A 27877-nucleotide genomic window follows, 5' to 3' on the forward strand; every position below is an offset into this window, starting at 1 on the left:
ATGACTAACACCCCTCATGGCGCGCTGACATCATTACACTGAAGGTGAAAGTGAAAGTGACATGAGCAGATTGGTTAATTTCATTTTCACTGCATTGGTGCTCGGGAGCAGATCTCAGCCCACCGAGCACCGATTCAGACAGGAAAGGTGTCACTGGCAAGGTGAGAATCTCCCCTTTCCAATGATACCATTCTCCAGCAAATCCCTGCTCGGGAATTAATGCAGGAGGGCGTTCCCCAAGCAAGACACTAGACACCAGGGTGTGGGTGAGCAGCCCCTTGGGCAAGGGCTTGTGCCCCCTTGCTGTTTTTCTGAATGCTCTGGGGGCAGATGGGGTCGATTACCCCCAGAAAGCCCAGTAGACATCAGGGGGTTACTTTGGTTTTTTTAATTGTGGGGTGGGGGCTGTCCAGCAGGGGCATGGCTATACCCACATCCCTATAAAAATAAAGAAACAGTCTTTCTGCCCCCCCCCCCGCGGGGCAGATGGGTGCAATTAACCCATAGAAAGCCCACTAGACATCAGGGATTACTTCATATTAGAATTGTTGGGGCTGCCAAGTCTGGACACGGCCATACCCCCACCCCACAAAAATGGTGAAAAAGTATTTCTACTACCTCCATTACTGCTGATCTGCCCCCCCCATCCTGGAAATATAGAGGTGGGGCCTACACAGCAAGCAAATAGGACAATGTTTTTTTCAGTCTGCCCCCCACCAAGAAGCCAAAAAGCCCCCTGTTTGGCAACAATATATATTTTTAATAAAAATAATGAGGTGTGCTTTCCAATGCTAACATCAAGCCCCATCCTCACCCCTAAAACCTCAAAAGACTTTCTGCTCCCCTGCGGACTAAAGCATCCGATCCCAATGGCAGGCAAGAGGACATTTAATTATTTTGGGTGTTGTTTTTACAAATGGGCCAGGAGGGTTTGGCTAACTCCCAGTATCATCCCACTTGCAATGGTGGCACTTTTTGGGCTTGGGTAGGCTGACACCTGGAAAAAGCTACCAGATCCAGACATTTCTAAAAACTAGATAACCAGGAGATTCCAAAGTTATGTACATTGTATGAATCCCATGAGGTTTTCTTAACAACAATGCCCTCCAAACCTCAAACTTTGCCTTAAATCATGCATTATCACTACATTTCTGTGATGGAAACTTCCAGAATCTACAGGGATCCACAAAATTCCCACCAGCACTTCCCAGACTCCTATTGTTCGTGGTTTGATCGGCACTTGTTGCTGGCACTAGGTCCAGCCACACAAGTGGGGCAGCGTTTTTTTCAGCTCAAGTGGGGCAAAGCTGGGTGGCAGGAATTTTGTGAATTCCTGCCGATTCCGGAAGTTTCCATCACAGAAAGGCAGAGAAAATGTGTGATTTCAGGCAAAGTTTGAGGTGTACAGGGCATCGTGGGTAAAACAAATCTAATGGGATCCACACAAGTCACTCCACCCTGGATTACCCTAGGTGTCCAGTTTTTCGAAAATGTACATGTTTGCTAGTTTTCCCTAGATGCCGGCTAAACTAGGGCCCAAAATCCAAAGCTACCTAGTTTGCAAAAAAACGGACAGCTTTGAGTGGAAAAATGTGATGTATCCATGTTGCCTTTTGGGTAGTTCCCTGTCGCAGTCACTAGACCTACCCACACAAGTGAGGTACCATTTCTATCAGGAGATTTGGGGGGATGCTGGGTGGAAGGAAGTTTGTGGCTCCCCTGCAGATTCCAGAATTTTCCATCACAGAAATGTGAGGAAAAGGTGTTTTTGAGTCAAAGTTTGTGGTTTGCATGGGATTCTGGGTAAAACAACCTGGAGAGAGCCATGCAGGTCACTCCCTCCTGGATTTCCCTAGGTGTCTAGTTTTCAAAAAGGTACGGGTTGGCTAGGTTTCTTTAGGTGCCGGATAAGCTAGGGTCCAAAAAACACAGCTACCCACTGTGCTAAAAACGGGTCATTTACGAGTGGAAAAATGAGATGTATCCATGTCGTGTTTTGGGCCATTTCCTGTTGCAGGCACTAGGCCTACCTGCACAAGGGAAGTACCATCTGCATCATAAGACATGTGGGAGCATAGAATAGTATGATATTTGGTATTAACAATTGGATTTCACTGCATTTGTACCTTCCAAACGTAAGCCAGTGAGTAAGAAAGAAGAATTTTTGAAAAATACAAAATGAAGAATACAAATTCAGAGATGTACAAATAATCACTGCTCCTAAACTCCATAACTTATATGCATTTCAGAAACACATAGGCTTCTTTGATACCCATTTTACAGTTTACATATTTCACCATACGAATTGGTCTATACTCGGTATACAATGAAAAACCATTGTGAGGTGCAACTTAGTAGTTGGTTCTGGATACCTTGGGTTCTTTTAAAACCTACAAACCCTATACATCACTGCAACTAGAATGGCCTAGCGGATGTAATGGAAAATTTACAAACGCAATATGCCATTGTGACAAAACGTTACACATGAAAACGTTGTCACAAATGGTCTTTTTTTCCCCACTAATTTTCAGTATTTATTTATTTCAAAAATTCGTTTCTTTGAGAAAACCCTGAGTGGTCTACACATATGACCGCTTGCTAAATTTGGAATTTTGTCTCCTTTCAGAAATCTATAGCTTTTCTGGATCACCCATGGGTTCCACAAGTGTTTCAACCACAAACTGGAAGTAGGTTGAGAGCATAAAAAAAGAGGAAAAATGGGCTACCTCTTTGGAAAATGCCAAAACTGTGGGAGAAAATGTTTATTTATTTTTTGTTCAGCTCTTCATGTTCGTGAAAGCTGGGAAGGTGGTGACTTTAGCACTGCAACCAGTTTGTTGATGCCATTTTTATGAAAAAGAAAAAAAATAGATACTATTATCCAGAGCACTTCCTATTTTTACCCAAAACTCAAACTTTTGCTATATTGTGGCTATTTTCTCAGTTCCCTCCAGGGGAATCCACAAACCATAGATACCTTTAGAATGCCCAAGATATTGGAAAAACAGGACACAAATTTGGTACAGATAGCTTATGTGGACAAAATGTTATTGAGGCCTAAATGCAAACTACCCTGAATAGCCAAACATAGGCTAACAATGAAGGGGGTGGGGCTAGCAGCAAAAGGGTTAAGAATGGTTTCCGATAGCCTTTTCTGTAGCAAAAGTCTCAAGACCTATTGATTCATAAGACACTTTAACTAAGAGTTCACTGCAGAAAGCTAATACCCTTCAGGGATCAAGTTCATCCAAGATATGTTTTACATTACAGTTCCCAACTAGGCCAGTTTTTCATGATTCAGTGTACCGCCTTAGCAAGATGTTATATTAATTATTTTCCACCAGGTCATCTAATCTGTTGTCCTTGCCCCCCTACCCCTCCCTTATTCTCTCACCTTAACTGTTGTGGGTTTTGCAATTGCTATGTAAGCTTATCAAGCTTAAGAAGTTTATGTTACATGTAAATCCCTTGAATACCTATTGGAGTAGTAGGCGCTCTACATTACCAATGTAAATAAGTGAACAATAAATAATATTATGGTACCCATGAAAAAACTGTGGCCAGAGTGAGTACCTTATAAGAGTATTAATCTGACTGCACTAAATAAGTACTACGCACCATTCACTTTAGTCCACAATGCATGGAGAGCGTTTGCAAATCTCGTTGCAGATAATCTACTACTTGGCTGTACTACACTTTCCTGGAGAGTGTTGTCTGCACTACATTATGGCTCCATATGAAGTACTGTCTTGTTAATGAAGCTTTACAATGTTGTGGTTTTAATATTTTGGTCTGTTTATGAGTCTTAAACTTTGGTAAAACGCCTTTTCAAACCACGTAATACTAAATAGCACACGTGATACACATAGTTGAGTTCTCACTGGTTACAGAAGATGAACAGCCAGATTTTATGGTTTTTCTGTACTGATAATCCTGGATACCTGGTTGCAGAACCTTGTGTCAAACTCCTTGAGACATCTGGCAATAAATAGCAAATTACAAAAGTCTAGAATGCAGCAGAAATATCAAAAACCATCAGGATATCTTAAACTGCAGAATCTGACCAGATGACCATAAAACAGCATCTACTGGAAACAGTCAGGGTATGTGGATCATAATGAGCCCGTCTAGTAGGGCATGGCAAGAGTGTTTGAAAGAGAAAAGAGGGTAAGATCAAGGTACACGCTCTCATCCAGGACAATTTTTATAAAGAGAACAATGTTAAATTATATACAATTTTTATATCCAAGACTAAATCTAGTGTTTTTTATCAAGTTCATTTACTGAATTGCCTACTCCCCTTATTTATTAGCTAATGATGTGACATAGGTCGGTAAACTCATTGTCAAAGAATTGTCCAAGGAGGGTGTGCATGTTAGAAGAATGTCTTAACACTTGGCCACTAAAATGATGATGCAACTAATTTAAATGATCACGGCCAACATGATCTGAAGATGGCTCAGGCTGCATGTTTCAGCCGGAAGTAGCTCCTTTATGATAGTCTATGTTACCACTAAATTTGGTAAGAAATCAGTGAGTAAAAGTATAACTACCAATATGGCTGTGGCTCTTGCTGAAAAGTCAGATCCAATTAGTAGGCCCGTAGGGGGTTCATCTGGTAAATCTATTTCCTGACTACCGCCATAAGCAATCTCTACTTTGGTCCAACGTTCACTGTATACTCGGAAACTTACCTTAATTCTCAATTGGGTCAAAACAGGTTGCTTTAGTGAGGTTTATTGAAAAGAGTAATGGTCATAAGGACAAGATTGGTTGTGAGGTATATTTTTATTCACCAGTGAGAGAAACTATGATGATCTAGCTGTCCACCTCCTTTACAGCTCAGGGTTTTCACATCAATTTAAGTTTGCAAAAAAAAAACTTAGAGAGCGGGTAGAGAAATTGCGAAATATAGTCCATCCAAGAGTGAGATATTCATATTCCGAAGTAGCTAGCCTCACGCCAAATCTGCAAATCACTACATATAGGAGCCAATATTTCAATATGGTCCCTAAACAACTTATGAGGCTGTAATTAAGGGAGGACCCTAACTGGTGTTAGCTCCAGGGAGTGTTGGAATCTGGATTATACAGAGTTGTACTTTAGACAGCAACCTTCCATCTTTCCAATGTTAAATATGGTAGGTCAATTGCAGTATGCTCAGACAAGACGGAGGTCCTCATCCTGGGCTCCTCGCCCTCCGCCTGGGACGACTCCTGGTGGCCCCCCGCCCTGGGCACCGCACCCAAACCGACGGACCACGCACGCAACCTGGGCTTCATCCTGGACTCCTCCCTCTCCATGACCAGACAAGTCAACGCCGTCTCCTCGTCATGCTTCAACATCCTGCGCATGCTACGGAAGATCTTCTGGTGGATCCCCACCGAGACCAGGAAGACTGTCACCCAGGCCCTCGTCACCAGCCGACTGGACTACGGCAACGCCCTCTACGCCGGAACCACCGCCAAGCTCCAGAAGAGACTCCAGCGGATCCAGAACGCCTCAGCCAGACTCATCCTCGACATCCCACGAAACAGCCACATCTCCGGACATCTGAGAGACCTGCACTGGCTCCCCGTCAACAAAAGAATCACCTTCCGTCTCCTCACCCACGCACACAAAGCCCTACACGATCAAGGCCCGAGCTACCTCAACAACCGAATCAACTTCTACGCTCCCAAGCGCCACCTCAGATCGACCAGCCACGCCCTCGCCGCCGTCCCCCGCATCCGAAGAGCGACAACAGGAGGAAGGTCCTTCTCCTACCTGGCCGCCAAGACCTGGAACTCCCTCCCGACCGACCTGCGCCTGACCCAAGACCACCTCTCCTTCAGGAAGAAGCTCAAGACCTGGCTGTTCGAGCAGTAACGCCCCCCCCCCCTAGCGCCTACGGGTGAGTAGTGCGCTCTATAAATGTCTTGATTGATTGATTGATTGATATGCTCTCAATTCATGTTTATGGCAGAAAAGTTAGTTCAAGTCAAGGAGGACTTACAAAAAGGGGGTTGCAGTTATGTTGTTTTCATGCATTACTGAGGTTTGTTCAGGTATTGTTTGTATCTATTCAAACTGTTTAGCACGTATGATATATATTAAGGGTATTAAGGGTATTACCAGTATACATATACTTCAATTGCCCTGGAAGCTGCCCAAACATTTCTATTAGCTGAAAATGTCCTTCAGTGAGAAATAATATAGTGAGCATCCAACTGCAATGCCAATTGCAGGGGAGGATTCTACTAATACCAGGGGTTAATTTTATTTCTTTAGTGACTTTCTGGAGGTCCAGAATTCAGTTTGGGGTAGTGAGTTGCAAAGTTTTCACTAAAAAGGTCAATCAACCTCTGATAAAACAATATTTTGTAATAGCAGCCAAAACGGAACCTTAGAATTGGCAATGGTAAAATTGCTGAAAATACCCACTCTATGCCTAAATTATGAACATTCAGCATTTTAACTAAGGTTACTGAGGTAAGAGTATACTGGAAGCTTTGAGTGATTAAAACATCTTTTTGTACTGTACTTTTTCCATGTCTGATTATGTGCATTTAGAGAACCATTTCTCATCCACCCCTATCATTGACCCTCTAGTCCCACCTAGCCATGACATAATTCGATTAGACAGATCCATAAAACAGGGTGGAGGTTTAGCCTGCATAATTCGAAATATACTCTCTGTCTCACATTCTGATACCTCCGGTCTGACCTCGAGTGAGTACCTATGCATCAACATCTATAGCAATCACCGCCCTGTATGCATTTACACACATTCTACCACCCCCCTGGAGACTGTCTTTCCATCATCAAACAATTAATGGAAATAATCTCCTCCAATGATGACACCCTAGTCTCCCAAATATTCCTGGGAGATTTCAACCTACACTGGTCTAACCCAAATGATCAGGCTGTAAACTGTCTAAAAACCTTCCTATTGAAGCACGAGCTGACACAATATTTCGAAAGTTCAACCCATAACAAGGGTGAAGCTCTGGATCTCATCTCCAAAGGAAAAACCATCTCAATAGATGCCATTATCCCTTGTGATTGGTCGGACCATTACTGCATCTTCTTCCTAATTAACAAGGAGGTATCACCGAAGAGGGTTCAACCCAAGAAAACGAAATAATGGAAAAGGAACCTTAGGAATATTAACTCTATGGATCTAGCAAGCCACTGTAGAAAGGCCTTGACTCACCATTCGGACATTTCTGAAGTTCATGTCTTCACAGATTTCTATAATACCACCATCACTGGCATCCTGGACGAAATGGCCCCTCTACAACTAAAAACTGCATCCCTCAAAATGTCCAAACCTTGGTTCAATGACAACCTAAACTCTAAACGCCACAACCTAAGGTCAGCTGAAAGGACCTGGAGATCAGTACCCTCCACTGTACATCGAATCAACCTTAGATCGGTCAGGAACACTTATAACAACAACAAAAATCAGTTGTGCAAAGGCTGACTTTTTCCAAACACAACTCAATCAAGCCAAAAACTGCCCCAAGAAACTTTTTGAAAGTGTTAAACAACAATCGGGCAAGACACCCAGCAGCTCTGACCTTGGCGACGGCCTTCCATCTTGCGACGAGTTGGCGGCATTCTTCACTGAGAAAACTAAGAGCATCAGTATCGACCTGGAAGCGAAGAGGGCTATTCTCCCATCAGCAGGGAGGGCTGCTCCAACTCTCCATGGGTGGCTCAGCCCCTCCAATACTGGCACCAAGAACGAAGCCCCTTGGTTTTCTTTTACTCCCCTCAGCGACACTCTGCGGGTAATCGACCCATCTAATCATTTCACCAGCTCGCTACCACCACCTATCTTCAAAGACATCAAGGATACCATCCTCCCCTTTGGACAAAGATTATCAACGCCTCGCTATCGAACGGCACGATCCCCGACTGCTTAAAAGTAGCACAGATCTCCCCCATTCAAAAAAAAAAAACACCTAGTGCCGACGGAGCTGATCTCAATAAATTCCGGCCTATCTCCACCATCCCCATGCTGGCTAAACTACTGGAAAAATGCGTGCAGGTGCAACTATGAGCTCACATGGAGGACTTCCAACTTCTGGACCAATATCAATCCGGATTTTGAAGAGGCCACTGCGCGAAATCGGCTCTCACTCACATTATGGATGACATCCTGTTAATGTTAGACCACAACGAAGCATGCCTCCGGACTCTCTTTGACCTTTCTTCAGGTTTTGACATGGTTAACCAAGACAATCTCTTATCCAGCCTTGTACACAGAATGGGCTTTTCAGGGCCGGTATTGCGATGGGTTACTTCCTTCCTCCAAATTAGATCACAAAAAGTCAAGATAAAGCAATCCATATCCCAGTCCTCCTCCGTTTCTATGGGGGTTCCACAGGGTCAGCACTATCACAGATACTCTTCAATTTATTCCTAGAACCTTTGGCAAATGCTCTTTATTCCGGAATTGAAATAATCTAGCGTATAATTGTTCGTCTTCCCTAAGCGTAGTACTTTCATTATCATGTAAAGGCAAAACCTTTTTTTGAATATATTTTTTTTTTAATGGGATGTGATCTCCTCGGCTACTGGCAGCTCAACAAATACTATTTGGAGAAAGGGCTTTTAATCAGACCTGACTCAAGATAATTAATAAAAGTAATGTTGCAATGTAAAACAGAAGATATGAGCTTTAAACTACCTGCTACCCCTAATCTTGCACACCACTGGGAAAAGAATGAGAAAAGGCTTTACGGTTCCTCTGAAGATGCAAAGTCACAGAACAATGGAAAAACTATGGGAGCTTCAAGTGTAGGGAATGTCCAGAATTTCTGGAAATGTGCACCAAACGCACTTGGGTAAGTTCATTAGAATTCACGCTCCTCGAGTACCCAAGTACTCTTGCTCAGAGTATTTATGAAGTTGTAATCAAGGGAAATGCTACAATGGACTTTCTAGCCGATTCAATCCCAGTTTCTATTTAAATTGGTAATCTTGGGTGGGTTCTCAAGGACATTTGACAGCCATCCAAAAACCAAATGGCTCTACAGATCGGACTACCAATAACATTCAAATTACAGCTTTTTTTCGTTTTATTAAATACGGCGCACTGAACAAAGTTATTATTACAAATATGAAAGCCAGTCTACAAAATAAAACTTTCCTAATCATGAAAGGGTAGGATAATAACTCCCCAACTATAAATAAGGGTCTAAATCAACTAGAAATAGTTAAGAGTTTAATTATCTTTTTGGATTCCAGGGGTACAATTTTAACCTCTGGTTGTTCATACATCTTCAGGAATTTATAGATAGTAATAATCCACCTCCCCTAAAGTAGAAAGGATTTAAATCTGAACAGTCATTTACTGATAACTGTCTAGTACTCCCTAATTTAACAGGAAAAAAGTGACATTGAAGGGAATGAAACTGTATGCAGAGTTTATTGACTAGACTAACTTGTGATTGTGTTGATCACGCTTTATTGTGGGTAAAATGAGACTTTAGTTATTGCACAAAAAAAGAATGACTCCAGTAAGGTTATATTTCAGCACATTGTTCATAAATTAGAATCGGCTAGGGTGGTGATTTAATACATCTAGCTGAGAATAGGAATGATCTCGAGCACGGCTGTATCCTTGTTTCACTGTGCTCGCCAACTATTTGGCAGATGTATCCAAGTACCTTTAACAAGTGCACTCATTTCCACTATCTACATGTGACTTAATAAAAAGTCAAATGTGCTCAATGCAGCCAACTTGATTTTGCTAGTATTGCTGGAATCTACCTCACTACTGAAACCTGTGGATGGAGTCTAACTAGAGAAAATGATTTTTAAACGTTGGTTTCAGCTGAACAAAGAATGGTGCCTATGTGCTTGCCTCTGGCAATGCTGGGACAAGCTGCAAAAGCTGAACCTAGCCCAAAAATTAATGCCTGTTCATGATAGCCCTGCCGGTTACCCTTCTAACTGTGGTAGACACCATGGAGCAGCACTGCTATATCAGCACCCTTAAGGGGCTGATTACGATGTTAGGAGGAGTTACCTCCGCCCGACATCGTCTCGGTCATGGGACCGACTGACAGCCAGTCGGCGGTCCCGACCGGCCCATTAGGATGAGATTGAACACTGTTCGGTCGCATTCCTAAATTTTGCAATGGGAGCATGCATTCAGGCCGTAAAACGGCCGTAATGCATGCTTCCATTGCAAAATGGGAAGCGCAGCTAATCCCAGCACACCATAGCAGGCGCCTCAAGGTGCCTGCCACGGGGTGCAAGATCTCTGCCTCCAAACGGAGGCCGTGCACCCAAGGGGGCCCTGCTTGGAGCCCCCAAATGCAAGTTCCAACAGTCTTTCTGTGTCAGAAATCCTGGCACGGAAAGGCTGCCGGAACTCAACATCGTAATCCCAAGGGCGGAAAGAGCAGCCCTTGGCATTACAGGTCGCATACCGATTGGCCGACGGGCTCTCTGAGCCCGCTGGATGCTAGACGGAATAACCGGTCAGATTCCTTTCCGAACACGTCCATCGCAATGAGGTGGTCGGAAAAGAATCCGACTGGCATATTACGATGCGATCAGTCAGGCTCCAACCGAGGGTCGAAGCCTTTTCTGACTGCATCGTAATCGGCCCCTTAAGTGTGTAAGTACTTCTATCGTCGTGCCCTTTCAGCGGAAGGGTTAAGTGGTAAAAACATGAACTCTTGTTTAACTATCCAAGGTACTTACATAAAACAGACAAGTATTATTTTGCAAGACTGCCACATACCAGAATAAGAACAGCAGAGCAAATACACTAATCACAAAAGAGAACAATGATAGAAAGTTACATTAATGTAGAAATGATGAGGAAAATAGTACTTATGACTGTAGAATTTATTGTACAGAATACCAGATTAAAGGCAAAATCAAACTGAAGGAGGATATAACCCATAAAAAGGACAGTCGCTCCACAGATCAACTTTCTAACTGGTATTTTTCCTATGACACTCTCCGGGACTTCTTTAAAATTATTGACAGATACTGACTCTTAGACTTCCTATGGAAAACCAAAAGGCAAACATCTCACTCAAATAAACCAGGCGTGCAAAACTTCTAGGAGACATTAAACTTCCAGGATACTAACTATTACTCCCCTTACCTTATTTGACAGTGTGCCTTCTTTTTTTTGGAGGACACTCAGAAGGCTCTTTGGTGAACTTCAATTGGAAAAGCGTTAGTATCTCCACATGATTTTAGAGCAGCTCTGTAATGTTACCAAACATATCAAAATACAGTATTTAATTGACATAATTCAAGAGTATCAACACTTATTATCATCAATTCCATAACACATCTACAGAAATGTAATTGCAGTCTAAAAGCACAAAACACATATCGAACTACACCATTACTCATGCTCTAACAATATGTTGAAGAGAGACCTCAAGGACTAATGTGGTCTTATATTTGATCATCTATTGTCCAAATTACAAATCAATCAGCAGATTCCTCTTCCTACAGCCAATATTCAGCAGGTTATCGACCATGTAAACCTAGTTTCATTTCTTTAATTGTAGAATGCACCTCTGTTTTTGCCTTGCTTATTACGTTAATGCCTTTGCCTGTAGAAGCCTGCATCTCCGTTTCTATGCTTTTTGGGTATTATTGCCAAATTAATAAGAAAGCATGTCTCCTTTTTTTATAAATAGAAGCACTGCATTGGGCAGTCCCTATTTCAGGAAGATTTTGATTTCCGAGTCTGTGAGTTTTAGGTCCCATACAATAACTCAGATGTCAAGCAATATCATTCTGGTTCTTTCTTTATAACTTATGATAGCTTGGTACATCACATTAGGGACCTTTGTAATACTGATTTGTTAGAAATAAAATTATGCTGGACTGAATGCCATTTAACATGCAAAAATAAACTTGAAACACCATTTGGCAAAACCACTGCTACTTGCTACTTGCTACTTGCTACTGCTACTAAGATGGCTTGATTCATTCTTGCACAATAGATCCTTCCAGATCTTCGACGGGGACACAATATCAGCCAGAAAACCCCTGAACTGTGGAGTACCGCAGGGCTCTTCACTAAGCCCTGCGCTCTTCAATGTCTATATGCAACCACTGGCTGGGCTCGTCGAACCCTCGGGTATAAAAATTGTATCATATGCTGACGATACCCAGCTAGTGGTTTCAATGACTCAGGAAGGCGCCGGTCACACCTCAGGAAGTCTGATGAACTGCCTAGAGGACATTAAAAAGTGGATGACATGCTCCTCTTTGAAACTTAATGGAGACAAAACCGAGCTCATGCTCTTAGGCCCCGCATCACCCACGTCACTTCCCTCCATGTGGCCTGGGTGTCTGGGCACCCCTCCCACTCCCAAAGAAAGCGTAAAAAGCTTAGGAGTATGGCTGGACAAAAACCTCTCCTTCTCCACCCAGGCTACAAAACTATCCGCCATCTGTTTTGGCTTACTTAGAACTCTAAGGAAAGTCCTCCCCCTCCTCCCAATGGAAGCCAAACAAGTGGCAGTTCAGGGCCTGATTCAGTCCCGGCTGGATTCAAACAACGCCCTGTATGTGGGAGCCCCTGAGACGTCCATGCGAAAGCTACAGGTGGTCCAGAACTGCGCAGCCCGCGCCCTGCTACAGATTCCAAGGACGCAGTCTGCTAAACCCGCACTGAGCAGCCTACACTGGCTCCCAGTGAGACAGAGAGTGGCTTTCAAGGCACTATGTATTGCCCACCGAGCTTTCTGGAAGTCGGGTCCAGCGATCATTAACAAACTGGTCACTCGAAACCACCCTAATAGACCCCTTCGGTCCACGGAGGCCTTTCTGGCCGTAGTCCCAAGAGTACGGAGAGCTAGGACCGGAGGAAGGATGTTTTCCTTAAAGGCCGCTAAAATGTGGAACTCACTCCCACTACAAATCCGGTCCAACCCTAACCTACTCTCATTCCGCAAACAACTGAAAACCTTTCTGTTTGCCAGGCCCACTTAAATCTCAGTCTCCGCCACCCTCAGCTCTGCTATCCATGCTCTAGCGCTTGGACGCCCATTTGGGCAGCAATCGCGCTTTACAAATCACAATACAATACAATACAACCCATCAAAAGTGCAAACATCATACAAAATGTTGGTCACGATTCTTAACCATCTACACAAATCTGTTTTGCTCAATATCATCTTGTACTCAATCCATGAAAGGGGAGATATTCTTAACTTGAGTATTAAAGAGTGTGCTTTCCCTACTATTGACAGCATAGCCTTAATGACAAAGAGATAAGAGAGGGTCAGTTAGAAAAGATCCCGATAATACCTGTGATTGAAATAAACTTTGTATCAGATTGTCCCAATGGGTTATTGAGCCCTCCTTGCTAAATATCTTCCACACGAGTGAGGGCAGTAGATTAAACCCATGTGATGTGGGAATTTTGGGGAGACACAACGCTGCATCTTGGCTCCATTATAATTTGGCTACTAACCCATGGATACCTATTAAATGTTTGATTTTGCAATAGCGGTCCTCCCCAACCACAAGGTAGGACAGTGTCTAGTGTATGCAAACAACAACATAATCCTCAATCTCACTTCTAGAACATTGCAGAGCTCCTTTAACAAATGCCTTGTGTATAATAAGGGAACAAAAATGTATAGGGAATTAAATACCTGGAGCTAACTGCCAAATTAATGGCAAAAACTGCAATGCTCAGTACAAGTACTTCAGCATCACTATTACTTCAAGCATGAAATTGAATGTGCCCCAATTTTAAATCAGATCAAAGGTGCCCTCTATCATCAGCAAATCTCTTTAGGGATTTCTTTGCTCCAGATATTAATTTAATCCAGAGGTTTATACCAGCTAGGTTACGATCCATCTTCTCAGGATATTTCAATATATGGCGCAGTGGCAACTATTAGAACATTAAACACCAGAAGCCCTGGCTGACGTTAATTTACTTAATTGCAATATCAGCCAACAAAAAAAGTCAGTTATCTGATCTGGTTACTACGTGTCCATAAATACCTAAACAAGATTGCCCCTTGTGTAAATATTTTGAACATTGTAAGAGGGAGTATTTCATTAATCTGATTTTAGCAGATAAGATTCTTAGCACAATCGTTTTTAAAAAGAGGATTCAGGGCCATCTTAAGGCATATTCATTTAAAAAGAGCAAATCGACTTTGTCAGAATAAAAAGTGGTGAGCAAAATGTAAAACAATTATGCAGTCTACCAGCCATGAAGGTATAGCTCTAATATGTTCGCTCTTCAAGTTAGAAAGCAGTTTAGATGTATGGTGCTCCCAAACCTTGAATGTAGATGTTCCTGGGGAAATCAGAAGACCTGGGTGAAATTTTAATTACGTTAAAAAACTGCCATGATTTTTTGTATTTTCAGGTAACAAAATGTATGTGAAATTAGATGAGTTGCAACATGATGCCACACTGTGTAATTATTGGGGAAAATGTTAACACAAGATTTGCTGTTCAGGTAATTTTTTTAATGCAAGCAATGTTTTACCCCAAGACCGTTACAGTAATTATTTAGCACAAAACCACAAATGTGAACGTGATCAGCAGGGTTTTCAATGTGAGAGGCAATTCCTTTGACATGTGCGGTCAACAAACATTTCAGGTAGATATTTTTACTCAAGCGCCAAGTCTTGATAATTTTGAAGTGCAAAATTACAAATCTGAATGCGAGTAGCAGCCTTTTGAACCCGAGTGCCTGAAAATCAACTCCAAATTACATTTTCGAGTTGAATATTTACCCGAAAGTGATGTTCGGGTAATTTTTGGAGTGCAAGACAAATTTTGCGGAATTATGCATAATTTTGCAGTAATTGCATGTAATTATGCGAGTTTAGCACACCCCTAGAAATCATCAATCAAGGTCTGCATCTACTAGACTTAATTAAAAAGTGGACGTCTTAGCGGCCTTTGGCGGAATTTGCTCATTTTCATTGAAGGCATGTGAACATGACCTGAAACAGTTATCCTTGGAGCAAAAAATATTAAGATCGCTGTATTAGGGGACGCGGGCACCGTATCTGTGCATGCAGACAAATTCACATGATCTGTAAAAAAAACTTTTGAGATCCACAATTTTAACAATCAAGGAGTGAGTAGGATATTTTGTGAATGTTCTTGTTTTACTGAAATAACTTGTGATGCAACGTGTGACTAATAATTTATATGAATTTCTAAAAACCCTACACAGCATTATGTATCGCATTTTAATATGAAGCTGGTCATTTTATGAATACCTCTGTACTGATTTGTATTGATTTGCATTAATTTGGAATTCTGTAAATCCGCTGCTCCTAGGGCACACAGACATGAATTGGGTCTATAATCTATTAAATGCAAATGGATGGTTTAATACAAGGAGACCACTCCTGCTCCCCCTGTAGTGTTTCAAAACGTTTTTGTTTTTTTAAGTGGCACAAATTCATTTTACAAAACCCTGGCTGTTTTAAGAGAAATGCAGAACGGGAGGTCTGTGTTCCTTGCAGGCCACCAACACTGCACTTGCAGCCAATCACATGGGTTGTAAATAGCAACCTGCCTAATTAATATTCATTAAATAGGCCATTTGCCCATCCTCTGCAACTGGAGATTTTGCAACGTCACCTATCAGTACATAGGTTGCACTGCTAAATGACAGTGTGGTCGCAAAAACTCAGTGTGCAATCTGCTACCACTTTTTGCACCTAGTCTGTTAGTACATCTGGTTCATAGATCCGAAATGTACACGATTCACCAGTGGTATTGGCTATCACAGATAGTCATAACTTTTTTTCGTATCAATACATATTTTAATACATTTAAAAGTATGAATGTTTAAATTCCGAAATTGTACTTTTTTAACACCTTCTGAGACATTCCACTTTTTTTTTAGGTCTCGCTAGACGAAAGCAAAAGCGAAGCTTTTGCTGTCTATGCGAGACAACTAATGTAATCACTTTTAGGGGAATGTGGACAGCAGTCTGTCACGAGCTTCTCCTGCCGGAGATTTGACCTCGTGAGCGCGCACGCCCAGCCCGTCGCCGTGCACGTCCCCTGCCACAGACACACACATGCACACGCAGGCAGGAAGGCCCACACACACACACACACACACACACAGACACGCGCGCGCACCGCGCCCCCCCCCTGCCCCGCCCCCCCCGCCGCATACATAGAAGCGCCCCCGGCCGCCGCATACATGAGGCCTCACGCCCCTCCTCTCTATTCGGGACTCACCGGGTCGGCTGGCGCTCGGCGGCGGGCCGGTCTCTCCTTCTCCAGCGGGGGCTCCCTCTTGTGCACGGCCCCCCCCGCCATGGCTGGCACGGCATCTCCGGTCTCCCTCACGACTCGGGAGACCGGAGGACAACAGGCAAAGCTTCCGCAAGGCAGTCGGAGCGGACCCACCTCTTCCCGGCCCCGCCCACAACCAGGCGGCGGGCCGGACATCTGCTTCCGGTGTTTTCCTCCGGGCTGCGGCGGTGATTGGTTTTTTTAATTCGTGCCCGCCGGTTTTTTTAATTCGTGCCCGCCGCTTCCCCAACACAGGAGCAATTGAGAAGAGCCCCCTCCTCTATTAACGTAAGTATTGGTTCTTCCTCGGCCACGCGCACTAGGTCCTGGGACTTGCACAGAAGCAGCCTTTGCCGTGTACCTCGTCCTCGAGCTTACATAGCCTAGTTGTAGGTTTTGGAGCGAGGGTTGGCATGTTTAATGTGGAGGATCAAGTAACAGGCAGCACCTCTCTGGGGTAAGGAGGCTTGCATTGCAGGCAGCACCTCTCCGGGTAAGGAGGCTTGCATTGCAGGCAGCACCTCTCTGGGGAAGGAGGCATGCCTTGCAGGCAGACCCTCTCTGGGTAAGGAGGCATGCTTTGCAGGCAGACCCTCTCTGGGGAAGGAGGCATGCATTACTTCTTCCGTAGTGTAGAGGCATACTTTGCAGGCAGCCTCTCGCCAGTATAAAGATGTGGTGGTGAATACACCGCGTGCGTCCCCTCTGCCCTCTGGCACCCACCTTTGACCACTCGAGGCAGGCAGCCCCAGACACCCGGAGTTACAGGAAGATTACGTACCTGACATCGCTTGTTTGATGTAATGAAGCATCATGTATATAGCGCCAGGCGAGGAGCTCCAGCCTCTAGCCGCTTCCAGCCTGTATAGAATTGTTCAGTTTCATATAGCGCTTAGTATTTGAATATGTGCTGTTTGCAAGCCAAGCGCTTTCAATGTTCGCACTGATTAGAACCCAGGATTGTGCCCAGCGGAGCAGCCAAGATTGATGTATCTGTGACGTGTTTCCAAAGTTATCAGCGCAGCCAGGAGAGAGCGTCAGTAAGCACGCGCGTTTTGGAAACTGGATTGCCTCTAGGCGCTGGTTTATATGTATATATTGCTGTTATATGTAGCGCGAGGTATTAGTGCACATGAGCACCAGTTACAATACACAAGCTCTGGTCGCGTTCGGTTTTTTAGGCTCGGGAAGATTAAGTGAGTTGCCCAGGAGCACAGGGTGTTGAAACGACGCCCAGACTTGAACCTGGTTCCTCAGTTCCAAAGTCGGCAGCTGTGGCCACTGATGTGTGACAAACATTGGCAGCGCCTTCTATAAATCGTAGTAAATGAATATTTGTATAATGCACACTATTGTACCTGTGGTAGAAAAATGAAAATGCCGATGCATACACTAGATCTGTTGCAGTTCCTCGCAGTGACAGTAATTTGAGACTTCCTTTCTTAACAAAAGCGTCCCCGTGCAGGTAGAGGAACTGCGGGCCACGGACGCACAGTGCCTCGAGGCATCGTGTTTGCACAATGCGCTATGTCCACCCATTCACCTCGCATACGAGCACCTAACAGAACATTAGCCCGTGTCTTTCCGATTCCTGTGCCTCACTCGTTCATCTAAAGCTTCATTCGCCTTTGGATACAAGCATTTGCAATGCAATAGGTCTCGCAGTTGTGAGAGTTTGAGCTATTGGCATTGTAAATGGCAATGCCTTTTATTTACGTGTTGGTCTTTAAAACATAAATGAAAGGCATTGTCATTTACAATGTCAATAGCTTAAACTCTCGCAAATGCGAGACCTATTGCATTGCAAATGCTTGTTTTTACTTGAGGCTACAATTGGGTTCTAGTACAGTGGTGTTTCTAACATCAACGGAGAGTTGGATTTGTAAAGCCAGGGGGCCCTAGTACCCCAAAAGAAACACAACTAGCCCAGTGTGGTTGGACACAAATTCAAGCAAAGCTTTCAACTACCAGCTCCAAGTGTCAAGGAGTCAAAGCTGATATCAACTGAACTAGCCTTTTACATTTCTAGTCCCAAAACCATCTGCTCGGAAACTAATGTCCTCTCGGTCCCCTTTTGGGACAAAAGGAATGGATAAAATAGATCCTCATCAAAGGCTGTCAACACATGTAAACAACCATGAGGAAACACACCCACGAGTACGTAGGGGCCGCCAACTACACCAACCCAAGTCAAAGAACTGGTTTGACGTTGTACGTATCATTTACAACTTGGAACTTAGAGTAGTGGGGAATGGTATGTTACTTAACCACATTCTGTTGCAGCCAAATATAAAAGCCTTTGTGTGGAGAAAAAACAAGCCAACAGCAATACTTTATTTCCATCTATAACAAGCGTAGTGGCTGTGACTTCACTATAGTCTTAAAAAATAAAATTTCAGCGAGAAATGGTCAGTCATAACACTTTATTTGATTTCATTAAAATCATAAAAGGGTATACAAACCACTATAATACATTGTAAATACAACTTGAGGAATGTTTGATAATGCGCAAAGTACGTGCGTAACGCAATCAGGTGCTTGAGAATCTGCGAGCAATAGCTTTAAAAGTATCTGATTGTAAAAATTTTTAGAATAATATTTTATTTCACAAACAGTAAAATGCAAGATGGCGATGCTATTTAAAAATTGAGAAGGCCGTTCAGTTCTGGACTTCGCCAGTTATTTCATTTGCTTTTTTATCCAGTTCCTTTGCCACCATTTGCCAGAAGGTTATGGCTCTGCAAGATAGTTGAATTGACGAGCCTCCGAGACATAGTATGACTGCCCCTCTACATGTTCAGCGAGAAATGGGCAGAACGCCATGTAACAAGTTTTGATTATGAAATGCCATGACCTTTTTGGAAGTGAGCATGTTTCACAAAGCATGTGCGCTCATATGAGAGAGAGAGAGAGAGAGAGAGAGAGAGAGAGAGAGAGAGAGAGAGAGAGAGAGAGAGAGAGAGAGACAGAGAGAGAGACAGAGAGAGACAGAGAGAGAGACAGAGAGAGAGACAGAGAGAGAGACAGAGAGAGAGACAGAGAGAGAGACAGAGAGAGAGACGGAGAGAGAGACGGAGAGAGAGACGGAGAGAGAGACAGAGAGAGAGACAGAGAGAGAGACAGAGAGAGAGACAGAGAGAGAGACAGAGAGAGAGACAGAGAGAGAGACAGAGAGAGAGACAGAGAGAGAGACAGAGAGAGAGACAGAGAGAGAGACAGAGAGAGAGACAGAGAGAGAGACAGAGAGAGAGACAGAGAGAGAGATAGAGAGAGAGACACCACTATATCTGGCGCTGACTACAAGCGTCCAGTCGATAGCGATTTCCTCCTGAGGCGAAAAGCCGGGAGTAGGCCTGTCTGTCTTGTTGTTTTTAAAAATTTGAGTGTCACTTACTTTGACATTGTTGCTTTTAACCGCTCACTCCCCACTTGACCAGGGCGCATTCACGCTCTTAAATCCACCGCGCAGCGGAGTTTACCGCTGCCGCGGGACCTGGAAATTGCCGCCACCAGCGACGCCCACATAGGCCACGCCCCTTGCTCGAGAGGCCACGCCCCCTACCACCACTTCCTGTCCCTTATAAAATGTGTAACTCCCGTACGCGCAGCGGACGAGCGCAGCGGGCGCGCCGTTTGCGCGCCGAAGGCAAGCCCGTCTGCACCCGTCCGCGCTAGACCGGGCCACGGGACACAACACTCTGCGCTATCCCTTTCGTATACTGCTGACCAGTTGCGCTCGTTAAATGCTAACTGGCAATTGAACCAAGCTACTAGGTCATACACCCATAAACTGGGTATTGCAGCACCGGGTCCTATTACACAATCTCTCCCTCCCCCTATCACCACTACTGCCCTCCTCCTTAACACGAGATCGGCCGTTAAGCACCAGATTGAAATTTACGATCTTTTGGATTCAAAAACCCCAGATCTTCGGTTTCTAACAGAAACCTGGTACAGGTCAGACTCCCTGCCCAGTGTCCTTGCCGCCCTCCCACCTGAATATTCTATGCTCCGTGCTGATCGACCTGGAAGCAGAGCAGGAGGCGGCGTAGCTTTGATTGCCCGTAAGGAGTTCCATTTTCATATTCTGGCCTCGCCCACATTACCAGCTGCTGACTGCCTTGTAGTGCGCTCCACCTACCTTAAGACTCCTGTCACATGCATACTAACGTACCGACCCCCTCAGTCGTCTCCTGACTTTCTCCTTGCCTTTCAGAACCTTCTGGCCACTTTGGTAATAAATAACGCCTCTGTTTTAGTTTTGGGCGACTTTAATTATTGGCCCACTGATCCCGCTGAAGACTCTATTTCCAAAGATTTCACTCAATCACTCCTTAGTTTTAAATTTATCCAACATGTTCAAAGTCCTACTCACACTGGCGGCCATATCTTGGACCAGATTTGGACGCTTAACATCCCTACCTCTTCCCCCATTGTCTCGCCTTGTCCTTGGTCGGATCATTCTTTACTTGCCTTTTCCATGGACCTGAACCAAAAAACACCCCCTCCTGCCCCTAAAAACATCTGGGCTAGGAACTGGAACAAAGTGGATATCACCTCCCTTTGCAATTCGCTAACAGTCACCTGCCCCGATATCATGGGATCGACCCCCATTCCCAGATTGCCACACTTGATCGATGGCTCACCATCGCCTGTGACCCTGTGGCCCCTCTGAAGCGAATGGCTATTAACCGCTCCCATAAGGCCAACAAATGGTTCAGCCTCGACCTTAAAGCCAAGAAACTGGAGGTAAGACAGGCTGAACGAGCCTGGCGCCGAGCCTACTCACCCATCTCCCGGCAACATTTTGTTACCGTACTTAATGAATATAAAACCTCTATACTCACGGCTAAGACCGAGTATTTCTCCGGACGCATTCTAGCGGCAGAATCCCAATCCCGTGAGATATTTTCCACTGTACATGAGCTAGCTTCGTCGGACAGAGCCTCACCCAAAATCCCCCCTTCCCAGGCCTTATGTGATTCACTCAATGATTTTTTCATTGACAAGATAATTCTCATTAAAGCCAACATTCCTCCCCCTCCCCCCACTTTTATTTTTCCCCAACCACCTGAAAATCACTGCTTCCTCACTTCTATCCCTTCACTTGCCAGAGAATCGTTGCTCTCCCTACTCAATCGAGTCAAGTCGGGCTCCCCTGCCGACATTGCCCCGGCACGCATCCTCAGCCAGTTTTTTCTGGCATGTCCTTCACCTGTCTTGGCCTTTTTGAACAATTGCTTTACGTCGGGCCATGTCCCGGCCTCCCTTAAGACCGCTATAATTCTCCTAATATTGAAAAAACCCGGTGCTGATCCCTCCTCCCCCGCAAATTATCGCCCCATATCCCTCCTCCCCTATTTGGGAAAAATAGCAGAGTCCCATGTCACCCAGGTGCTTAGCTCCTTTATTGAGAGTAGCAGCTATCTTGCACCCTGCCAGGCGGGCTTTCGCCCCTGGCATTCCACAGAGAAGGTGGTCATCTCAGTTATGGACCAACTTAGGGAGGGCCTAGACACCAACATTCCCCAAGCCCTGATCCTTCTGGACCTATCCGCCGCCTTTGACACGGTGGACCATTCCATTCTTCTGTCCCGTGTCAAGGCGGCGGGCATAGGGGGCCAGGCCCTCACCTGGATAGGCTCTTTTTTGAAGGGACGCACACAGGCGGTCCACTTGGCTGAATTTTCAGCCTCACCAAGCAAGGCGAATTGCGGGGTTCCCCAGGGCTCTTCTCTTTCCCCTCTCTTGTTTAACCTTTATATCTTCCCTCTTATTTTTGCACTCCAACAAATGGAGGTCACAGTCTATAACTATGCTGATTACCTCCAGCTTATTTTTAATTTCTCCTCTTCTTCACCTGCTGCCTCCAACTTCCAGTTGGTCCTTCTGTTTATCCGAGGTTGGATGAACGCAAACCATCTTAAACTCAACCCGGATAAGACAGAATTGATCTTGACTGGAGGCAGCGGCAACCCTTGGTCACCATCTTTCTGGCCTGTCTCCTTTGGCCCCCCTCCCACTCCCTCCCACTCTGTTAAAACCCTTGGGATCATGCTTAATCACCCTTTGACACTTCACATCCATATTAGTTCTGTGGTTTCCTCCTCCTCCTTTACTTTACGCATTATTAGGAAAGTATCTCAGTTCTTTTCTCCCTCTGCACTGAAACTGATCGTCATGGCCATGATTTTATCCAAAATTGATTATGGCAATATTATCTACAATGGCGCCCCGGCCTATGCATTTCAACGCCTTCAGCTGGTGCAGAACCAGGCAGCTCGCCTGGTACATGGCCTATCAAAATTCCATCACTCCTCCCCTCTTCTTACTGCCCTTCACTGGCTTCCAATAAAGCAAAGAGCCCTCTTTAAACTCGGCTGCCTCACCTTTCAAGCTCGGGCTGGCACTGCCCCCGCTTTCATTAATGCGGCTATAACCAACTATGTTCCCGCCAGAGACTTGCGCTCTTCCTCCAAATCTCTGCTTGTCATTCCTCGGTTCAAGAAGAGGCGCTCCGGTGGCCAGAAATTCTCGGTGCTCGCCCCCACCTTCTGGAACTCTCTCCCCCCTTCCCTTAGATCCTTGCCCTCCTACACAGAATTCCGAAAAAACCTTAAGACTTTTCTGTTTCAGCAAGCGTTCAGTCCATAACTTCCTCCCTCCTCTCAGATTGAAATCCTACAGCGCCAAGAAACTGCCAAGTGAACGTGCGCTTTACAAACAACTCAAAATTCAAATACAGAGAGAGAATACACAACACACTTATTTTGAAGAATGTTGCATATTTGCGAATCAACGTTAGCACAAACGTGTAAGTCCATTGCTTAGTCATAAAACTACTAAGCATTTTTTCCACTAATCTAAGCTTTGGAAAATAATGATTTGATATAGCTCCCACAAATATCGATGCAGCACTCAGGACATTTTCAGACACAAATGGTTCATGCTCCTATAATTCTTCCTTAGGTTGTGTCCGCCAATCTGCCCTTACGGGTCTCCTTCAATAAGACTGACATGTCACACTGCCCTTCTCTGCAGAGCCTCCTCCCTGCAACCATCTGCCTGCTCTTCCCTCCATGACTCATTTCGTTAGATTACTTGGTGGTGTCCCATTTACCCTCCCCTCCTTCTAAAGTCAATTGATCTATACCTTTCTGAGCCCTACTACCTTCTTCAGTATCATCTCTATATGCCATTCAAAAACATACATAGGTGATCCACAGCTTATAAAACCTATATCACTGTCTATGCTCCCGCTATTCTGCTTTCCAAAGCGCCCTCTTTATGCCACTCTTCACTTCTGCTTCCCTTTCTGTTATCTCTGAAGTCATCTTGTTCCACACCCTGTACCTTCACCTCGCCCCTCTGTTTTACCCCCACTTGCCCCTAGCCTGTCGATTCCCACAAAGTCACCCTTTTCCCATTGCACCCGTTATCCCAGTCCCGACCCGGTTGCCATACTTTCTCTAACTGAATTCCCCTCAGTCCACCTTTCTCCCTGTATACCTCATCTCCCCCGCCTGTACCCCCAAACACCCATCTACTATTGCCTCCTGTTTTCCCTCGAGTACTGGCTCCTCTCCTCTGTTTACTCTCAACTCTCTGCCGCCACCCTGGTGCCCCAACCCCGAATAATGCCCCTTTCACACTGCTTCATTTATATATACTCCCCTCTCGGATAGCAGCCGATCACCCCTCCTTGTATGCTACTCATCTTCTGATAGCATCTCACTATAACCCACCCTCGTCTGCAGCAGTACAACATGTTAGCCACTCTCTCGCCATTTCCTCCAAACCTCTTCCCCTCAGTTCCCGAGTCTGTACCCACGCCCCCACACCTGCCATAGGCCCCCTTTTAGTAGCCATGCTCCCCCCCACTCTGTGCACTCCGTACGGTCCACCAATACTGGGCCCCATCCTTAACGGGTCTATTGCCCCTTCCTAAATTTACAACGTCCTCCTCCACAGTTACCTCGTCGCCTCACCTGGGTAGATCCGGATCTCCTGCTGTCCTTCCCCAGCTGCTGCACCTGTGCCTCTGACAGCCGAACCTCCCCAATGCGCATGCGCGGAGTCCAGAAGGACGTGGCATGCCGGGAGATGTAGTCGTCCTTTTGCAGTAATGCATACGCACCTTACTAGTCGCAAACTAAAGGTCACACCCAAGGCAAAGGCGGCAGACGTAGAATGGGCGGTGTCAGATGTCATGACGCATTTAGACAGCGTGTGACGACAATGGTGTCCCCCTGCTATTCCAGGAGAGCAGCAGAGCAGGGTCTAGAGACAAGAGGAAACCGGAAACCATCGTTTGCTTATGAAATCAATAGTTAAACGTATGACAGTAGACATTTTGCAACTTTCCTCCTTTTCTCAATGTATGCGGTTTATCATTACTATTTACGGGCACCATGGAAACAAATATTAAGCCTGGCATTCGCGAGTGGCAGTGAGCTTAGACTGCTGCTGGTTCCTATTCACAGAAAAGGACCAGCGCTCCCTTCGGCCATCTTGGAATGCGCCGTATCAGTTCAATGTCACGGCCGGGGGCTCAAAACAAATAGGCTCAAATAGCTATTTCCTGAACTCAAAGCTGTACTTAATATGTAAATAAAAAACATTCAAAAAAAGAAGTTCCGGGGCTCTTGTCAGCAGGCCACTGCACTGCAGCGACCATTGCTTGATTTTGCTTGCGCTCAAAAAGTGTCACTCATAGTCATTGGAATGTCACTCATAATTACACAGAAATTATGAAAATGTCACACTTGGCAATCTCAAACTTTGGCAGCTATGCAGCGTGCCCGCCCATTGCTCCCACTAGCGCTGCCAATGACAGCACTATCACTATTAGCCATCATGCTCATACAAGTGTGACAATTCAGTCATTTAATATACATTAAAATGACTAATACATGCCACCTAAGTGGCAGGTATTAGTGATTTGTATTTATATTTAATTATGAAACAGCTGAGGTACTCTTAAAAAAAGAAAGGGAAACAGTGCCATCTTGTGGCAGGCTGTAATAAAAGCCGATGTGGACATTAAAGTGCCAGAAACCACCTGCTCAAATTAAGCACTGACTCAAAGCCGCCAGAACTAATAATAAACTAAAGTACCCTGAAAATATGTGCTCAAAGAACTACAAAATGTGACTTGGTACAACCAATAGCCAACAACTGAGTCCCATAGACCATGAGCGCTATATGTCTTCCACTTTGCTGCTCGCGGCAGCCGAATAAGTGCCTTTTTATTATCGACCTTGGCACTACGTCCTTATGACTTCTTGGCTCACCAACCCTCTTTTCTCTGTGGTCAAGAAATTAAATTTTCCCCTCGGTGGACAACTGCAAAGCTTCAGCTTTCGCGTAAATGCAAATTACAAGCATAAATGCCAAGTTTTCAGATGGTTTATGTGTGAGATTTTCGTGGTTTCTATGTACTTATGGGTGACATTCAACAAACAATAATGTGATACTTAGAGTGACACATTCTCGTGAATAAAACCAAGCAATGAAGTCCATGGAAACGTATAAATATCGGCAAATTATACCCTTTTGAGCAGGGTGTACTCATGGCCCTTCATGTCCTCCACTGCTAGGCTCCGGCTCGCAATGACAGACACTAGCTCGCACATGCCTGTATTTCAGGACTGACAACAAGGGGGGCAGTTCCCCCTTTTTTTATTGGCTCGGTCGCATCAGTGCGTGCTGACGTACTCTGAGCTATGGAGTCCCTCCAGCTCAGTACACCCGATTCAACCTCCGATAATTAATTACCCAATCTCACTCACATACATAGTCCTTTAGCCGCTGTCTGGGTTCTGGATTGGGCCTCAGACCAACAGGTCAACCTCTTCCTCCTCTAGCTCTTTGGCTACTAGGGCGACTCTCGATCGCTCATCAGAGATGCCAGATCCCGGATCTGGATTCCCTGACACATGAGTATCCCAAATGTCCACATCGTCACCCACCAGCTCATCACAATTGGGGGTGTCTTCCACACCCTTCCTTAGGGGGTCTCCTTCAACTTTTCAAAACCACAATATGTTGCGGGGGACAGTCGCTGATCCACAGCGAGCCATGACCCATTGGCCCATGGACTCTCGGGACCACCCAGACCCCCCCTCTCGAACGAGCCCCTAAACTTCCATCCAGGATGACAATCCTTAATTCGTATTCAATCACCTACTTCCAGTTGCCGGGGCATTGCTCTTCTTGCCCGCTCATTGGTTTGCTTCCTCCTTCTCAGAGTGCCACCCAGGGCCACCGGTGCAGGGGTCCAGCCTGCCCTAATTGGAATGCTGTCTTTGAAATAGCAGGTGCACTGGGTGGTGCAATGAGGCGTATTGCGATACATTCGCAAAAAGCGATGTTGACTTCATTCCATATCTTCTTGCTGACCCACTGCAATCCTGAGTGCCTTAATCAGAGTTCTCATGAACCTTTCCACAGTGCCATTAGCCTGTGGCCACTGTGGTGTTAGTTTTTGGTGCTGGGTCCTCAGCACTTCTAAGTACTTCTGGAATTGCGCTCCCTGAAATGGAGGCCCTTTGTCAGTTTTGATGATTTCCCTTCGTCCTACGGTTCATTATTTTCTCCGGTGCAGGGCGCACATGAGAAAATGTTGTGGTTGCCACTAGCTCAACCACTGGCTATTTAGATTATTTGTCCACTATCACAAGGGTGAGCAGTCCATCTGGGAAGCTCCCAAAGTCCTGATTTATTTTTGTTCAGGGTGTATTGGAGGTTTCTTACGTAGCTAACGGAACTGGCACCAGTGGGCTTCCCATGACCTGATAGGTCATACAACTCTTCACTGTCTCCTCCACTCCCAAGTCCATGCCATGAAAACACACTCTTTCTCTCATACATGCCTTGATTTTTTCAATGCCTTGGTGCCCCTCATGGGCCAATTCCACCACTTGACTTTCCAATGACTTAGGAATTATCATTCAATGCCCTTTAATGATTATTCCCCCATCCATGGAGCATAGCTCTTTCCTCACTTTACAGATTTCTGACAGCCGGTGTTTCTCCTCCAGATCCCATTGATTGCCATTTTGCATGAGCAGCTTACACCTACTCGCAATGGCCTCCGCCACTCGCATCAACCCATTATCCTTCTCAGTGGCAAGTCAGATATCTTCCCCTATTACTGCCTTCTGTCAGGCCGTTGCCACCACCGTGCGAGCAAACTCCGCCTCACACGGCATGTCCTTTTCCACCCCTTTCTCCACCATCTCAGATGGATGGTGGGACAGAAAATCCACTGTGTTGCCTGTGCCAGGTCATTGCACAACATTGAATCGGTATGGCAGTAGCTGAAAAGCCCAACGCTCAATCCACTGGGGCGGGTGGGGTGCCATGCCTGCAAACAGACTCACCTGTGGTTTATGGTCAGTAACAACTTTGAACTCCCTCCTATACACATAGTGGTGACATGCTCATTTAATAGCCAGCACCTCCCTCTTTATTTAGCCATAGCGTGCTTCTGTCGCCACCAGAGGTCTTCTCGCAAACGCCAGGGGTGCCAAGTCTCCCAAGGGGTCTGTTCCTGGCTCAAGACTGCTCCCAATCCAACTGGGCTGGCATAAACCACTAGTTC

At 45.2% G+C, this 27877-nt stretch overlaps 1 protein-coding gene across 4 annotated transcripts in view; it reads right to left on the reverse strand.

The window, feature by feature from the left end:
- Positions 1 to 24377, reverse strand: part of SGSM3 (small G protein signaling modulator 3) — a 261901-nt gene extending 237524 nt beyond the window's left edge. Inside the window, exons 1-2 of one of the 4 annotated variants that reach the window (XM_078683334.1) lie at positions 24261 to 24377; positions 11117 to 11221 (exon numbers count right to left, since the gene is read on the reverse strand). The gene's annotated coding sequence lies outside the window, so the exon portion shown is untranslated. Of the gene's footprint in view, positions 1 to 11116; positions 11222 to 24017; positions 24042 to 24247 lie in introns of those variants that run through there. The other 3 variants (XM_078683337.1, XM_078683344.1, XM_078683348.1) reach the window with 3 other exon arrangements.
- Positions 24378 to 27877: the final 3500 nt, after the last annotated feature.

The sequence above is a fragment of the Lissotriton helveticus genome, chromosome 1_1, assembly GCF_964261635.1.
Source record: "Lissotriton helveticus chromosome 1_1, aLisHel1.1, whole genome shotgun sequence".
NCBI lineage: Eukaryota > Metazoa > Chordata > Amphibia > Caudata > Salamandridae > Lissotriton > Lissotriton helveticus.